This window comes from Pinus tabuliformis, chromosome 8 (assembly GCF_031772625.1).
Source record: "Pinus tabuliformis cultivar Carrire ecotype Pingquan chromosome 8, CPIR1, whole genome shotgun sequence".
NCBI classification, from domain to species: domain Eukaryota; kingdom Viridiplantae; phylum Streptophyta; class Pinopsida; order Pinales; family Pinaceae; genus Pinus; species Pinus tabuliformis.
The window spans coordinates 648,985,594-649,004,397 of NC_142294.1; positions in this window are offsets into that span (position 1 = coordinate 648,985,594).

An 18,804-nucleotide genomic window follows, 5' to 3' on the forward strand; every position below is an offset into this window, starting at 1 on the left:
AGCTTCTCTGTATAATCTGAGATGCTCACCCCCATATATAGGAATAGTGGCATAAGACATGTCCATTTGTAAGCTTCCTCCTAGTTTTGCACAACAAGATCTTGACAATAGCATGCCAAATTTGGGAGGGATGTCAGTGACTACAATGTCTAAAACCACACTCTTGAAAGGGATCTGAGCTAAAGTAACCACCAGATCTTTTATCAGTCCAAGACAAGGTACTTTCTTGGAGTCAAAAGCGTAAGGATCATGATAAGTTCTAGTGAATTCTAATTGCAGTTGGTCCATGACTACTTTTGGCATAAAATTATGGGAAGCCCCAGAATCTAACATATAGTTATATAACAAGAAATCATGAATTTTAAGAGTCACATAAAAAGGTGGTACATTCTCATCAATCATGTTTGAGCTAGGGCTAAAGTTTACTGAAGGTTTTTCGTCTTGCAGGCTTATCACATCCCCTTCAACATCAACACTAGATGACTGAATCCATTTAGAAACTTGGTTTTTATACCGAGGATTATTTGAAAGTTCAGATAAGGGAATGGGTATTTTAACTCTTTCCAGTTCTCTTTCAACATTGAAAGTTGTTAAGACAATTTTATAATTTAGAGTTGTTTCAATTGTTTGATTCAATGGTTGAATCATAGTTGTTTGAGTTTCGGTGGATTTGATTTGAGGTTCATTTACAATGGGGGTTTTTGGATGTCTACAAGGCCCTGACCTAGGTCTTAGGTCATATCTCCTATTCAATTCTGCAATTAAAAACTCAGAAAAGGCCTAATACTTTGAAGTTTTAGAGTCTTCTTGATCTTGAGAGCACTGATTTAAAGGGCGGGAAAGAATATAATTTTGTAAAGATGAATGATCTATATTATTTATATCTCCAGAAATTAAAGGTCCAATGTCATCTAGTTGTTGGTCATCAATCATCAATGGGGGTTGGAGCTGTTGATCAGGATTTGGTCTCTGTAAAATTTGAGTTTAGGGGGTTCTTCTAAATTGAGTTTGAGGTCTAGCAACAGTTTGTTGTATCATTCTAGGCTGATTTTCTATCTTAGAAACCCTATTAGAAATGTTTCTAAGTAATGATGTAATCTCATCGATCTTTTGATCATCATTTTTAGTTTTTGAGGTAGATCCTTCTTCCTTAGCTTTCATTTTTCTTTCAGCTTTTCAACCATGGCTTTGAGTTTAGATGATGCTAACCTATTAGCCTCAACTTCTATAGCGTTTGTTTGCATGTCTTGTAAGGTAGGGGATGTCCTTTCCCTAAGCATGACTACAAGTTCATCATCGAAGGCTTTCGAAAACCTAAATTTTGCTGCTATAACTGAAGGTTTACAATCAGGAGGCATCTTGTGATAAAGTTTATTGGATCTTTTTATGCAATCTGCCACTCGTTCACTATTATTTCTTTTTAATTCCTTAAAATCTATAAGATAGTAAATTGGATCCTTCTTAACACCCCACTGATTCTTGAATATGGTAGTTAATTCATTCCAAGAAGGAATTGAATCAACTCTCAATTGTCTAAACCAAATCCTAAAGTTTCCCTCTAAAGATTGAACAAATAATTGCATATATACATCCTCATGTTCTATGTTCATATTATCAAGAAAATCTAAAAAGGCGGCTAGATGATCTTCTGCAGACAAACTAGTTTCACCATTAAACGTTAGTAGGTCTTTTAAATACCCATCAGGAAAATTATTGAGTTGGTTAGCAATAAGGCAACATACCTAGCTTGAATAATAGGTTGAAAGGCCATATTTGAAGATGAAGAGGAAGATGAAATAGTATAAGAGGTAGTGTTATGAAACCAGCTCACAAAAAGATAGAAAAGATAGATCAATGCCTTAGAATTCACCGTCTTTGAGGGGGCAACCTCCTTTACATTACACAAATGAAAAATTCTTGGATGATACAAATGAAAAGACCTCCTTTCTATATATAGGAGTCTAAGGGGTCATAACATAATCAGAGCTGACATAACAATAATAATGTAAGGGCACAATAATAACAATAGTGGGCTTCTATGTGGCACAATAGTAGCAATATGGGCACTACATGGGTACATCAATATAATAAGTGGGTTGTACTAATAACAATAAGGGGTTACACTAGTAGTATAGGGGCCTAACATGCCCCTCTCCTTCAAAAAGCATTGTCCTCAACGCTTGAGTAGTTCTTGATGCTTCTGTATAAAATTCTTGTCCTCCAATGTGGAATCTTTAGCGGGTAAGTTCTTCCACTTGATGAGATACTCTGAAATTGATCGATTTCGTAGCTGTCAGGTTCTTGTTTCTATGACTGCTCTAGGTTCCAATATGAATTTTCCTTCCTCTTCAATTTCTGTCAATATTGTTTGAATTGGGATCTTTTGCAACTTTTGAATAAGTGGCCATACTTCTTCATCCTTCTTCCATTCATCCGTTGCTTCATTTATCCAATCTGGTTGGATAATAGAAATGGCACAAAACAATGCTTCCACATCCTCATCCTTGAAGAGTCTTCCCATTCAGTAAGGTCGCCATTTTTTAAGTGCATGTAGTATTTCCAACATTTCCTTCTCATAAATAGCTTGCTTTAGATGTAGCAGTAAAAATACCCAATCACCTACATCAAAACCTTTTTCACTACGATGTTGATCTACCTGTTGTTTGTTTGATTTTGCACCGAAGTGGTGTTATCCTTTAAAATTTGGAGAACTTGTTGTTGATGCTCGATGTGATCTTTCTCTGCTTGAACCTTTTTCTTCTTGATATGTCCTTCTATCTCTAGAGTTTGAGGAGTGGTAATTTCTTCCAATCCTTTACAAGATATGGTCGGATTCATTTCTTGATACTCGATGTGATCTTTCACTTCTTGAACATTTTTCTTCTTGATATGTCCTTCTATCTTGATAGTTTGAGGAGTGGTAATTTCGACCAATGAATTACAAGATATGATTGGATTCATTTCTTCTTTCTCAATGTGATCTTTCACTTCTTGCACCTTTTTCTTCTTGATATGTCCTTCTATCTTGAGAGTTTGAGGAGTGTTAATTCTTGCCAATGCTTTACAAGATATGGTCTGCTTCATTTCTTCTTTCTCCGGGGTGGGGTCCTGGCGTATATCCTCTTCTTTTGATGTTTCTTGATCCTTTTCTTCCTCCTCTTCATATTCTATGTAAAATAATTTCTTCTCAACACACTTATGACCTTTAGTGCATTTGCTATCACAATTGTAACAAAGCCCTTTTTCTCTTTTTCTTCCAATTGTTGTGGTGTAACCCTTGTAGGTTGTGGAAGGCTGGGAGAAACAACACTTCCATCTTTATAGTTATGAGGGGTATGCTTCCTAGTTTCCATAATTTTGCTTTCCACTATGTCACAAATCCCTTTTACTCTTTCCAATTGTTGTGGTGTTTCTCTAAAGAAGGTGTTGCTCTTTGTATCCTCATAATGTGCTATCATTTCCTCCGTGAAAATTGACCACGTAACAAGTTATTTATGAGAACAAAGCCCTTCATACCATAAAAAATGATCCGGTTCTAAATATGAAGATGCAATACATACCTTTTGTAACAGTGGTACACCATGTAGATCAAAATATTGCTCCATCTGAAGTATCCAATTTACCGGATCCTTGCCATCAAACTTCCTCATCTTGCTTTTTCTTGATTTTAGGAGCTCGATCTTGGAACGACTGTAACTATGTACTTTCAAATCTTTAAGTTCTGAAATTGTGACCTGTAGTAGCCCTATGTTTCCTATTTCTAATTCCACCAATCTAACCCAAATTGGATTCTCCAAGGAAGAGTTATGTGAAATCTCCCACAGTGACTTGATTATAGACTAGTTCAATAGAGTGAACTTGTATGACGTGCCACAAGTCACTGTTTCGAACTTTGGCTCTGAAAAATATCTACAAGAAACTGCAGTCTGTCCTCTTTCTGTAACTTCTTACGAAATTTCAATCCGATGCTTAGAAAGAAAGTTATGATGATTTTCCCCAGGTCACCTGTTTGGAATGTAATTCAAGAGTCTGCAAAAAGATCAACTTCCTCAGATCATATCTCCGCAAATATAGTGCGAAAAGCTCTGAAATTCAGACCTGAGTTTCAGCGCAATGTCTTCTCAAATGGGTTTTTTTTTAGCTTCTGAAACGTCGCAGAAAAAAAGTTATAGCGAAAATGCCACAATTACCTATTTGGAGCAGCGAAACCCTAAAATCCAAAGCTCCGATACCAAATGTTATGAAACCAGCTCACAAAAAGATAGAAAAGATAGATCAACGCCTTAGAATTCAGCCTCTTTGAGGGGGCAACCTCCTTTACATTACACAAATGAACAATTCTTGGATGATACAAATGAAAAGACCTCCTTTCTATATATAGGAGTCTAAGGGGTCATAGCATAATCAGAGCCGACATAACAATAATAATGTAAGGGCACAATAATAACAATAGTGGGCTTCTATGTGGCACAATAGTAGCAATATCGGCACTACATGGGTACATCAATATAATAAGTGGGTTGTACTAATAACAATAAGGGGTTACACTAGTAGTATAGGGGCCTAACAGGTAGGAGATGATGTAGTAGAGGATGAGGAGGAAGATGGTGAAGCTGTAGGTGAAGATGGAGGTGTAATGGTAGGAGGAGATACAATCAGTAGGTTTTAGCTCTGGTAAATGTACATCTAGTTCTTCTTTTGACTTGGGTGAATCTGAAAATATTTCAGGGAGTTTATATGATTCCAAAGATTGGACTAAGAGAGCTGACTGCAGATCAACTCCTTTAGATAATATTTCTAAAACCCTAAGTGTTAGATCAACCAAATCTAATTGTGATGGAATAGAGCTAAAGGGATCAAAAGTTGAAATATCTTTAGGCTGTACTCGCACAGAAGAAGAAGAAAAAGTTTCAAGTCTCCTTCTAAACAAGGCTTCTCTCACCAGTCTCTCTGGAGCAGATAAATGACAAATGATTTGAGAATCAGAGTGAGATCTGGTCTGTTTTGAAGGAGCCAACTTGGTCTTGTGGAGTCGCCAGGAGAAAGATTTTAACCTACAATTTCTTTATTCACCTTAAAGAAAAAGTATTAATCATTGTCCCAGGGAAAATAATTCAATTTTTGCTCCCCAGCAATGGCGCCAGTCTGATGTTGTCCTCTGAGATGATTCTAGGTTAGTTAATCATGCTAGAGCATCTAAAATGTTTTGTTTTTTTTTAAACATTTTGGATGACCAATGTTATGAACAATTTGAAAACAGGGGAATTCTAAGTTGGATGAAAGGGCTATTTATTTGTCTAAAATAGATAATTGATTTAAAGTGGGTGAATAAGAGAGTCTTGATGAAATACAACTTACTAAATATTCAGACAAAATATTTGATTGGTTATAATAAAAGAATACAGGTAAACAACATTTTCCTGTACAACAAAATATATTTAATCTAATGCAGATGGGTGTGACAATTAATTGATATAGAGGATTTTATAATAACAGATAGTTTTATAAACTATTCCCTAATTATTGTTTATCACTTCATAGGGGATTTAAGGCTAAATGATACTTAGTATGATCTTACCCATATTTTTTTATGAAGGCTTAAATACATGAAGAATGACATAATGAAATAAGCACATAAGAAAAACTCACAAGGAGACAAACTATAGGAGACAAATTCAGAATCCTTTTATTAACTTGAAGCAAATCTTTAGCTCGATTACAATTCTAACTTTTTAGCTCATCCAAGGGTTCAACCCTTAATAACACGAAGGAGGATTTATTTATACAAAAATAAAAGTTATTCTAGATACTTTTAAACAAAAATACAAAAATAGTACAAAACTATAGGAAACTTAAAACTGCTAAGTGTTGGCACTATCTTTCAGGAATTTGTTGATGATCTGGTCACCAAAAAATGTTTCCCAACTATCTGTTAGTTGATGTTGAAAGTTACTCGATAGTTTCACATAAGTGATCCCATCTGTCTTCAGTTGATATAGAAAGATTTACCAATTTCCTGTAAACTTCATCAACCTCGGTGTACTTTTCAAAAGTGCGCTTATTTACAAACATGTGTTTAATCTCATGCTTAATTTTCAAATCAAAATATAAAGCCTCTAACATTTGTTTCCCTATGAGATGACCCTTTATACCTACAAAACTAACTTTACCAGTTTCAATTGAATAAATATTTTGACAATATTCCTTCAAACTGATCAACCTATCATCTCGTGCCACTAACCCTGGTAGTCCCCTCTGGTTGAGTAAGTTGAACTTGAAATGAAACCTTTGGACAACAATTTTCAAGGCTTGGCACTTGGTCTCCAACTGAGTGATAAGATTATTTTTCTGCAAAACCTTCTTAATCCCCAAAATAGTTTCAGTCATGTCCACAATCTGTATCTTCTCCAACTCAGCCCTGGTTTTTTAATTTAAAAATTTAATCATATATGTGGATTTACTTGGTTTATCCTTAAGAAGTTCTCTAACTTCTTCTATAGTTGTTTGGCACCTATCTATCATCTATTCCTGTTCAAATATAATCTTTATGGAGGGAAAAAGTTCAATTATAGTCTGACTAATATCTACCCAAATACTTTCCTTGGCTTGGGCCAAGGTCTCAGCCATTAATGACTGACTTTCAAATTCTTGTATCATTCTGGTCAATCTATGGGTCTTCTACATCTATTCAAAATAAAGACTGTCATTTTTAATCTTCTGAGTCTCCCAATTCTTAAATTTCTTATGAAGCCTTTCATTCTCTTGTTTCTGGTGAGTCAGCTCCTATAAGACTTTGTTTAAATCTCCTATTGTTGATGTAGACTCTATTTTTGCTGATGTGGATTCCCCTACTGTTCTTGACACTGTAATAGTTATATTTGTAATGGGATTTATAGCTAGTTGAGTAGATTGCTCTTTTTATTTAAGCAATTTCTCAATTTTCTCTTCCATGGTCTTTATTTGTATATTCTATTCAATGATCAGCTTGAGCATTTCTTCCTTGTGTTGTTCACTTTCTACTATCTTCTTGGTTTGAGGATCCTCTGTAGAAGGCAATTTGAGTTGCTTCCTTAATAATGTTATGTCTGCATTCTTATTTTTGATAATTTCCTCTGTAGCTTTAACATCAGTGGGTTCATACCCAATTTTAATCACTGCATCTTCTAATGATTTGACCCTGTTATCCTTTGCCCAAGAGGATATCTTTTCTATCTTCAATTGCGACTGCACGTTTGAAATAGTTGTTCTGAGTTTTGAAAATGCCATAGCAGTGTTGGTCATGGTAGAGAAAAGCATCTCACTAGACTACCTATGCATGTCCATTTGATCAATTGGGTGTATTTGATTGGCATCAAAAGAAAATACAGTCTTTTTATAATCTGAAGAATCCTTTGGAAAAGGCACTTGGGCTTGAAGGAATTCCATTTTCATCATGCCTTTCTCACTGTCAAAATTTGTTAATAACCTGTGCTGCGAAGTTGATGTTTGTTTCCAAAACTGAGCATATACATTTGCCTTTAAAGTTTCATTCTTCTGCTTAATTTCAAGGAAATTAGTGAAGATGTTTGGCTCCTATGATTCACCTACTCCTGCAAATTGTGTGATCTCCAACAAATTCTGCGAAACTGAAGAGGAAGATGGAGGAATGATTACAGTTTCTTCTATCCCTATAGAAACTTATGAATCATCCAAATTGATGATTATAGGCTCCTTCTGACCATGAGTAGTAGTAGTGCCTTTGGAGTCAATCCTTTATTTCTTCTGATAATGAATGAATTGTTTTTCACCTTTTGTTGATGATGAAGGTTCTTCTCCAGGTCTCTTGTCCTACTTGGTTTGAGAAGTAGGAGTCTTGAGAGTAGAAAGAGGTGAAATTTGTTCTTCTACTTCTTGAAGTGTATTCTCCTCCCACTGTGCTTGATTCCTATACTTCTCAATATATGGTCTTGGTTTATGATTCTAAGGTGTGGTTTTGAGTTCCACCCTTAAGTTGGAGACAATACTGAATGGGTCATAAGACCATGTGAAACTTTGTTGAAAACCCATCTGTTTGAGGATTGCATCTGATTCAATACCTGTTGATCTGGTATTAAAAATTAATGATCCTTCCTATGACATGATTTTGAATTGAGACTTCCTCTTACCTAAAATAAAATGAGGTTCATCCATATTAACCATTTTCCTAATATATTCCAGAGAGAAAAATCTCATTGGAACATATTTGGGCAATTTATATGGAGCCAATTCGCAGCCATATAATCTAATCTCCATATAATTCTGGTAAAGATACTAGTCTCCTGTTCTAGCTTGATCACTGAGGTGCAAGATCCTTTTTATTTCTGGATTGATCCTGGGCTCACTCTGGCTATTGAGAAGTTGTGCAACTGGATCAATACAACAGCCAATGAAGTCAGAAAAATTGAACTCAGTTGAGTTCCTTATGATCAATGAAGTCCACTGTGTGACTACTTGCTTCAATTGCTGATCATTCTACTTGTGTATAGCTATAGGTAACATGTCTCCCTATTGAAAACAATCATATGCACTAACACAAAGGAATATTTAAACACTCCTTTAGTAGTTATTCTCATCAGTTGATCATGCATACTTTCATCCAAAAATTGACTATAATTATACATGAAAGAAGGTTTGTTTTCTTTAGAGAAAATGGATAGATAACGTATGATAGATTCATCTACCCATTGTTCTATTTAGTAGCCTAACAAGCAAGAAACTAGGGAAATGATGTGTTTATCTCTCTTAGGGAACATGGATTATGGGGAGGGAAGATTATTTTAGGAAGTTCAACATCTTCTGGGAGAAAGATCTCAAAGATATAAGCTCTTTGAGGGAATGTGAGCATATAGTATAGGTCCATTAAAACATCAGTGGAGAAAAAACTAAGGGAATTATTTTCAGGGATGATAAGCATCGTATTGATGATTTCAGGAGTCATAGATATCAAAATGTCTCCATTCTGAGCTACCACAGTTCTCTTCAAAGGGTTATACTGAGCTTGGCACCACATGACTAAATCAGGAAAAGGATGGGTATGAGGAAACATATACAGGGGTTGTAAGGATTCCCATAGGTTGATTTCGTATTCAGATTCAATATAGGTCTTCTTTAGCAAATGGTGCAATTCGAACATGTCGAATTCACACTCTGCGTTTGTGATTTTGTAGAACTGGCCAGCCAATGGAATGTGATCAAGGTCTAAGCCATCATAGTCGTTTGGGTTTTCCTGTGATGAAGATGAGCTAGTAGATGGTTGAGCTTTTCTCTTAGGATCCATAATTTACAGATTTAAGATGAAGGGATATAGAGAATGGGGAGAAAAATACCTCAAGTTGGTGCGTTTTGGTAGTAAGCTCAGCGACGGGGTAGAGTAAGAACAAGAAACAATGAATGTATCAAACAATGAATCGGGATTAAAGAGGAGTTAGGGAAAACCACATAACATGGGTGAGGGATTATTTATAACCGGGAATGGATTACCATCACGGGAAGCCCGTTTCTGAACGGAAAGGTTTGGATTTATGACAGAAGATAGAACAGTAATGGTAGGCGAAAACAGATCAGCAGAAATGGATAGGGACATGCAGCATATCATAATTGGTAATGGAGGGCGCGAGAAGGATATTAACATTGGCGCGATATCAGAAGGCGCGGGAAATGATCTAGGAGGATTTCAGGGGGGGGGGGTAGTGGTAAGCGATAATGAGTGAGGGGGGTAGTGGTAAGCTTAATGGCTCATGCAAGAAATCTAGGATCTTGCACTGAATCCTAGTGGAAGTCTAACATATGAGTTCTAAATTTGTTGGATGCATTGTAGAACTATATTTTTTTGAAATGCTTCTAAGGTTTGTAATATATTATAGTAGGGTATGTCATACCTATAGAAGAAATATTGAAGCCCTATATATAATGATGGTGTTTATCTTGATTGAGGTACTCGAAGTCTTGATGATGAAATCCAGGGTTTATGACAAAACCCTAACTAGTTGAAGTATAAATGTATGTGTTTCTTGTTGTTTATGAACCTAACTAAGTATTTGATAGATTTTATTTCCTTTGTAATATGATTCTGATATAGTTAACTTCATGCTTCTATATGTATGTATTTGGTTGTACTTGCTATCTAAGTTGTGCAGGTACATAATCTTCAAGATGATGATGATGTTTGTAAGTAAAGTTGATTGGATAATGATTAAGAAATTTATATGAATTATGATGATCAAGAAGGATGGAAGCTATGAAATATTCTCCAATGTTGTGGAAAATCAGTTGATCTCCCTAAGTTAGGAGGGAGCCTGGATAAAGAAATAAGTATATCTCTTGAGTTAAGAGGGAGGGTATATTATAGTCGTGATGGATACCTTGAAGAAATTGGAGAATTCATATTAAGGCACTTCAGAAATAAGGAAAGATAGATTTGGTTGTTATATGTGAAGTAGGAAAGGAAGTTGAATGAATGAGGAAAACTTTGTCAAGATTTGTTTGGAAAGCCTTGAATTCCTATTGTGATGAATTGTAACGAAACAATAACATGTGATGCAAAGACTAGATGAGGAATTCACTCATAAAAAAAGCATGACATTTATTAAATTATTTTCTCTCCAAACTTGGGTTTACAGTTGAATTACATAGCTATTTATTCTTGAGGAAGAAAACTCTCGAATTCATCAAAGAGAAAAGTCCTTTCTAGATATTTGGAGGAATTGAGAGAAATCCTCTCAATTTGAGGAATCTATTCTAACTACTTAATCTCTCACAAATTCTAGAAGTCTCCATAAAATCTAGAATTTTCTAAAATTCTCCAAATTAAATAAATACAAAATAAGAGATGCTCCTGCATCATACTACCGGGCAGGAAAAGATACATTCATATGATTTGCTTATGGAGTTCTTCAATACTAGTACCATATTTCGAAATCTCTGTTGTTTCCATCCAAATAGCATCTTGAACTGGTTTATTCTTCCATTTAACCGGGTATTCAAAATACTCTTTATTCCTGGTCCTTTTGGCCATCCTTTTATTGATGATTGATTCAATATGCTTTGCTGGTGCTGAAGGTAGTTGTTTTTCCCACTAAACTTTATCACTAGAAAGTGCATCTATAGAATCATTTACTGGTTCCTTAAATGGGTATAGATCTGAAACATTAAATATTGGTGAAATTACAATGCCTTTGGGTAGTTCTGTTTCATAAGCATTTGAGGAAAATTTCCTCAAAATTTTTCATGGTCCAATCTTTTTCAGTTTCAACTTATTATATTCCCCTTTAGGAAATATTTATTTCTGAAGATGTGCCATAACCAAGTCTCCAACATCAAAATCCATTTTTCTTCTTTTGGAATCTACTCTTCATTTATACTTGTTGTTTCTTTCTTGTGATTGGTGCTTGAATCTATCCTGTATTTCCTGCATACTGGCTGCAAAATGTTCACCATCTACACTTCTAAATTCTTGTTTTCCAAGGTTCCTTAACTCATAAATTCCTCTGGATTTATTCCATAAACATGTTAAAATGGGCTTAATCTTGTGCTTCTGTTAGGTGATTCATTATATGAAAATTATGCTTGAGCAAGTAACTGATCCCATTGTTTTGGATGTTCTCTTACCAAATTTATTAAGATATTTCCAAGACTTCTATTTACCACCTATGTTTGACGATCAGTTTGGGGTTGATATGTTGAACTAAAACTGAGATTGGTTCCTAACATTTTCCATAAATTTCTCCAAAAATGGCCCACAAGCCTGGTGTCTCTGTTAGAAACAATACTTGTAGGTAATCCATACAATCTAACTATTTATCTAAAGGACAAGTTTGCTATGTTAGTTGCATCACTTGTCTTTTTACAAGCTATAATGTGTGGCATTTTTTATAATCTTTCAACAACAAAAAATATTGAGTCACTTCCTCTTTGTGTTTTGGGAAATCCTAGTACAAAATCCATGCTTATAGAGTCCCATGGTTGATTTGGTATTCATAAAGGTTGATACAATATAGTGTTATGACTTCTTCCTTTTGCATATTGACATATCCATCGTCTTTCAACAAATATTTTTACATATGCTTGTATGCGAGGCTGATAATAAAATGCTTGTAACTGTGCTAGAATTTTATCTTGCCCAAAATGACCTGCTAAACCTTCACTATATTTTTCTTTTAATATATGTTCCCTCATCGAACATCTTGGAATGCATAACTATATTTCTTTGAACAGAAGTCCCTCCTATATCATGTAATCTGACCATGGAGTTCTATCTCTAATTACAGGATTTTCACAAGCTGCATAAGCTTCTTTGAAATATGGATCGTCTTTCTACATATCTTTTAACTCATCAAATCCTAAGACATTCACTTGGAATTCTTGCATAATTAAATTGATCATTCTTAATGCATCTGGTACTTTATTTGATTGCCCACTTTTATTCTTGATAACAAATATTAAAATTTTAAGAATTCAATACATTTAACATGCCTTTGACTCAATTTTGTTTGATTGTTGATGTATTGTAAAGCATGATTATTCATGTAAAGGGTGAACTCTTTTGGCATAAGATAATGTCTCCACTTTTTTAAAGTTTGTATGACGGCACAAAATTATTTATCATAAGAAGAGTATTTTTGCTTGGCTTCATTGAGTTTTTCATTGTAGTAGGTGACTAGTCTTCCCTCTTGACTTAGAATAACTCCTTTTGCAGTTCCACTAGCATCAGTATCAACCTCGAACAACTTGTTGAAATATGGAAATGCTAAGATAGGTTGTTTTGTAATATTTTTCTTTAATAATTTGAAACTTTTATTAGTTTCTTCTGTCTAATAGAATGGTTGATTTATTTCTTTAATAGTTTCTACAATTGGAGCACATATACGACTGAAAATTTTGATAATTTTTCTGTAAAAACTTTCCAATCTATGAAAAAATCTTACCTCTAAAATCCTTCTTGGGGATGGCCAATTGGTTATGGCCTTAAATTTCTCATAATCCTTCTTTAATCCTTCCTTTGAAATCACAAAACCCAAATACAATAATTATGTTTTGATAAAACTACACTTCTTTAAATTGATTAACACTTTTTCTTGTTGTAACTTCTTCAAAACCATCTTAAGATGTCTTAGGTGCTCTTCTTTTGAATGTCTATAAATTAAGATATCATCAAGATAAACTTTAACAAATTTTCCAATGAATTCTTTTAAGACCATATTCACTAATCTCATAAAGATACTAGGAGCATTGGTAAGTCTGAAGGGCATTACCAACCATTCATATAGACCATTATTAGTTTTAAATTTTCCATTCATCACCTTCTTTGATTTTGATATGATGATATCCACTTTTTAAATCTATTAGAGAAATATGCAACACCACTTAAAAAATCTATAAGATCATCATTAGGAGGCAATGAAAATCTATAGCTGATTGTGATTTTGTTGATTGCTTGAGAATTTGTACACATTCTCCATCCATCATCCTTCTTTGGAGTTAACATTTTTGGAACATCACACGAAATTAAGCTTTCTCAGATGAGACTCTTATCCAACAATTCATGCACTTGATTTTTAATCTCTTCATTCTCCCTTAGAGTCATTCTGTAGGTTTCTTTGTTTGGAAGGTTGGCACCTATAATGAGATCAATATGATGGTTGATACTTCTAATGGGAGGCAACTTATCATGCAAGTCTTCCCCTACAGTATCAATGAATTCATTCAACATATTTTTAATTTCTTCCGGAATATTATCCATATTTATGCTTGTGAGGACTACCTTTGGCTCACCAATCAAAGAAAAATTTATCACTTCATGTTTGATTCCTTGAAGGAACTATTTTCCACTAAGTCACATTACCTTGGATTGTTCTTCTTCTCATTCTTTTTCATTCTTCAAAGGCAAGATTACATGTTTTTCTCCATCCTTTTCAAAAGTATAGGTGTTACTCCTCCCATTGTATATTTCTTTCATGTCATATTGCCATGGCCTTCCAAGCAAAATATGACACTCATCCATAGGCATAACATGACAAAGAACTTTATCTTTATAGCATCCTATCTAAAACTCCATTTCAAGTTGTTCATTAACTAGTATTTGATGTCCCTTTTTCAACCATGAGAGTTTGTATGGATTAGGATGTTTAATTTTCCTTACATTTAACTTTTCTACCATTTATATGGATACTAGATTATCAGTACTCCCACTATCAATAATGAATTTACAACATTTTCCTCCTGATTTACAGTCAGTTTTGAACAATGTTTTCCTTTGTGTAAGTTCCTTTACTTCTTTAGGAGACTTTAATCAAGTTCTTTTCATCATTAAGAATTCACCAGTTTCAGGTGCATTTTCATGTGTAAAGCTTCTTACACTTTCTATATCAGTTTGTGCCATATGTATGCTACCCTGGCTAGAAAATATTTTGGGACATTCATCAGATTTATGGCTAATTTTATTACATGTATAACATCTTACCACAAAAGATCGACCTCTATCTCTTTGATATGGTCTTCTTCCTCTGAAATCTCCTCTTGATGATGATTCTGCCTGATGTGAACTACTGCCTTCCTCTTTTTGAATGATAAATCTTGCACTTGAATATCCTCTCCTTGATTGTCTTCTACTTAATGGTCCTCTACTTGATTGTCCTCTTCTCTTTAAAATACTTTTTCCTCTTCCTCTTTGACTCTGTTTCCGTGCCAAATTTTCTTCTACCTTGAGGGTTATCAATAGGCTTCTTCAATAGTGTTCAAAGAAAAAATATCCAATTCATCTTGTATTTCAAATCTTAGGCCATTAATATATCTAGCTAACTTTTCATCATTTGCTTCCGCATGATGAGACATTATACTTAACTTATAAAATTCTTCTATATATCCTTTTACAGACATGAATTTCTACTTGATATTTTGCATATGTCAAAAAATATTTAACTGATAATCTCGAGGAAGAAATTTACCTTTGAGCTTGGCTACCATCTAATCCCAACTAGTGATCTTCCCTTTGCCTTTATTTATTGATTCAACGTGCACACTTTCCCACCATAGTGCAGCATGTCCTTTTAATCTGGTCACCATGAACTTGACTTTCTTATCTTTAGCTACATTTTCATAGTCAAAATATTTATCCATGGAACTGATCCAGTCGATCAGTGCTTCAAGATTTAAGTTTCCCTCATACATAGGAACTTCCAATCTAGTTTTGTTGCTTAATCCTGCGATCATCTTGACCATTTTCTCTTCTGGAGTTTCTTCTTCAGCTTCAACTTCTTTTTTTGAGGTTGCTTCTGCTTTGTTAATATCACCAATGTCGACCTTTCTTTTGCGTGTTGTCTCCAATGCATCTAATCTCATTCAAATATGTCTTACTTTATCGAGTAAGATTTGGTTGGCAACTAGTCTTCCTCAACCATTTTCAGCACCCTTGACTCTATGTGCCATCTTTATCTTTATTTTTAATTAAAATAAGAGACAATAATCTGTACTTAAATTCTCTTTTAATAAATGACCAAAACACTTTATAAATTTTATGACTTTTTAAAATAATAATTAAATATTATAAAGTGCTTTATGGAGCATTCACCTTATACAATAATCTGCACCTTTAATGAATAAGTATGGAATGATTTTCAAAATAAATGGAGTATTCACCTTACATAATAATCTCCACTTTTAATGAATACGTATGGAATTACAGGTGGCGTGGTTTTCCTTGATAACGGTGATGAGTCAAATGGACATTCGCGGATAGCAGCCAGAGATGGTTGTCCTCACTGTTGGTTTGACACCTGAGTTTGATAGGTTTTGCCACCTTCGGAAAAAAAAAAATGAATACGTATGGAATGCTTTTTAAAATATTGGCTTAATTTGAAAATTAATTCCTCTTACGTTAATTCTTCTTCTAGCCTTTACACACAAGAGGTTCATCACGTGAAAAGTCTCCACGCAGAAAAATGTCCCACGACTTCATCGCTCCAGGTTATAATTTTTTAAACGCTCCATGCGCCAAATAAATATTTATTTTGGCTTCTTCTCACACAAAGAGTTGCAGGCTCAATTCATCGCTTCTGCTCCTCGACTTATGCTGCTCAGTCTCCATCTTGCCATGGTTTCAATCATCATACCCAGCTCCAATGTTTCTCTTCAATATCCTGTCGGCTCCACTTGATCTTCTTCTTCAACGTTGTTCTTCTTCCTCAAACTCCTTTTCACTGTTCTGGCCAAAAGAAGTGATGATTCATATTTGCCAATTCCTTTTTTCATTAGATAGATAAGGCTCTGGCCTTGCCTTCAAAGTCAAATGTCTCAGTCTCCAACCAAATTGTGACGCAATTTTGGAGGCTATTTCAGCACGATGTTTTTGTCCACGCGCTGCTCACTCCACTTACTCTATCATCCACATACATACCTTACTCTCACAGCTTACCTTTAGGCAGGGTCTATGTAGCACTTGTCTGCTCGACAAGTTTCTAATCATATTCATACAATACAATCTATTCATTGGCTCATTTACACATTCCTTCATCGCAGGCCTCAATAAGGGCATGGTCTTTACACAATGATCAATTAAATCAGAATCACAAAACATTTTCTTTGATACCAAAATTAGACGCACGAGATGAGGAATTCACTCATAAAAATAAGCATAACATTTATTAAATTATTTTCTCTCCAAACTTCTCGAATTCCTCAAAAAGAGAACTGCTTCCTGGATATTTGGAGGAAGTTGAGAGAAATCCTCTCAATTCTAGGAATCTATTTTAACTACTTAATCCCTAACAAATTCTAGAAGTCTCCATAAATCTATAATTTTCTAAAATTCTCCAAATTAAATAAATACATAAATGCAAAATAAGAAATGCTCCTGCATCACGCTGTCACGAAACCATGAAGGTTTTTTGTTTACTTATGTACTTCAAAAGTTGTTACTGATTGCACAGATAAATATCTCATATTTTTTGGAAGCACCCTTGATGTTATTGATTTGTTTGATCGGGAGAGATTTGATATGTTGAGGCTTTGTGCATAAGACACATTTCTTGGGAGGACATCTAGCGAGCACTTTGTGTTGATGTCTAGATCCTAAAGTAGTGAGGGTTGAGTTGGTCATGGAGCTCTGACCTCGAATACACACCTAGATCCCTGAGTTAATGGTTAACAAGTAAGTCAGATGGTACTAAGAGAGGCTGAAATTTTTAGTCCATCTTAGTCCCACCTAGATAGGTTTCCCTGGTCATGAGTCTAATCCATGGCACCATGAGTGCCTAAACTGTTCGAGGACCTTGGATAAATATCCCTGGTTAGAAATCTAGTCGATGGCACCGTGAGTGCCTAAACTATTGTAAGACCTTGGATAGATTTCCCTAGTCAGGAATCTAGTCCATGGCACCGTGAATGCCTAAACTATTGGAGGACATTGGATAGATTTCCCTAGTGAGGAATCTATTCAATGGCCTTGTCGTGCCTAGACTCTTTATAGTTCATATGTTTTGAGATCTTCCTTGTACTTGTATATGTTGTTATGATTCATGAATACTTCCCTAGTTAAGAGGGAGCGTTGAAGAATGTAACTATGTTCGATCTTCATAAATGTATTTTATTCGTTACGCAATGTACTTGTGAAAAGAATGAAAAAGAAATTTATTATTATTATTACAATGACTTATTAAAGCATGGGTTTCATGCTTGGGTCATCTTTTATTAGTCAAATTCCCCATTGTGGACTCCTATAATTTATATTGAGTCATTGTTATAAAACCATCTCACAGAAAGATAGAAAAGATAGATCAACGGCTTAGAAACTAGCCTCTTCGAGGGGGCAACCTCATTTACATTACACAAATGAACAATTCTTGGATGGTACAAATGACATACCTTCTTTCTATATATAGGAGTCTAAGGGGTCATAACATAATCAGAGACGACATAACAATAATAATGTAAGGGCACAACAATAACAATAGTGGGCTTCTATGGGGCACAATAGTAACAATATGGGGACTACATGGGCACAACAATATAATAAGGGAGTTGCACTAATAACAATAAGGAATTACACTAGTAGTATAGGGACCTAACACACCCCTCCTTCAAAAAGTGTTGTCCTCAACGGTTGAGTAGTTTTGGATGCTTCTGTATAAAATTCTCTTCCTCCCATGTGGAATCTTTAGCAAGTAATTTCTTCCACTTAATGAGATACTCTGAAATTGATTGATTTCGTAGCTGTCGATTTCTTGTTTTTGTGACTGCTTTGGGTTGCAATATGATTTTTTCTTCGTCAAGGTCTGGCAATACTGTTTGAACTAGGATCTTCTACAACTTTTGAATGAGTGCCCACACTTTTTCGGCATTGTTCCATTCATCTTTTGCTTCATTTATCCAATCTAGTTGGATAATAGAAATGGCACAAAAAAATGCTTCCACATCCTCATCCTTTCTTGAGAGTGCATTTGCAACAACATTTTTCTCCCCTTTTTTGTAGATGATTTCAAAGTCATAACCCAACATCTTTGTGACCCATTTTTGTTGTTCTTCTAAAGATAATCTTTGTTCTAAAAAGTATTTAAGACTATCATGATCTGTTTTTACCTTTAAGTGTCTTCTCATTAGGTAAGGTCTGATGTTTGGAGGAACACTTCCTGGAATCAAATAAATAGCATAATCATGATCACGTAGGTGGGAGGCCTTTGGGAGTCTCAAATACTTTGGAATGATAGTCCAAAACTTTTTGCAGATCTAGAGAATTAGATGATTTCGATGTGGGAACCTCTAGTGAACATAATTGTGCAATTACGCCTCGTTGTT